Source organism: Eschscholzia californica, unplaced genomic scaffold (genome assembly GCF_041429995.1).
Source record: "Eschscholzia californica isolate CP2 unplaced genomic scaffold, dmEscCali1.0.p SCAF_166, whole genome shotgun sequence".
In the NCBI taxonomy this organism is placed as follows: Eukaryota; Viridiplantae; Streptophyta; class Magnoliopsida; order Ranunculales; family Papaveraceae; genus Eschscholzia; species Eschscholzia californica.
Window position 1 is genome coordinate 7,086 of NW_028238272.1, and position 415 is coordinate 7,500.

The following is a 415-nucleotide window of genomic DNA, read 5'->3' on the forward strand; positions in this document are numbered from 1 at the left end:
GAGATTTTGTAATGCTTACTCTCAAACTCTTCGTTTACACAGTAGTGATATTCTTTGTTTCTCTCTTCATCTTCGGATTCCTATCTAATGATCCAGGACGTAATCCTGGACGTGAGGAATAAAAAAATAAAGCTTTTTCGTTTTCCTTGCTTGTTGATTTCTTCATTTTCTTATGATTCTTTTGATTCCAGACATTTAACTATGATAAAATCAGAGAAAATGAAAGGGTCTCAGTATTTTTTTGAATTCGAAAGAAAAATAGAAAGTCATCAGAGGAAACGGAAAGAGAGGGATTCGAACCCTCGGTACAAATAACTCGTACAACGGATTAGCAATCCGCCGCTTTAGTCCACTCAGCCATCTCTCCCAATTAAAAAAAGTATTTCTTTATTCTTTCTTTATTTTTATAGATAGA

At 34.0% G+C, this 415-nt stretch overlaps 1 non-coding gene across 1 annotated transcript; it reads right to left on the reverse strand.

Annotated features, from left to right (window-relative positions):
• Window positions 1-279: 279 nt before the first annotated feature.
• Window positions 280-367, reverse strand: TRNAS-GCU (transfer RNA serine (anticodon GCU)). The gene has a single exon. It is a non-coding gene; the product is annotated as a tRNA-Ser (tRNA).
• Between the last annotated feature and the right edge of the window lie 48 nt (window positions 368-415).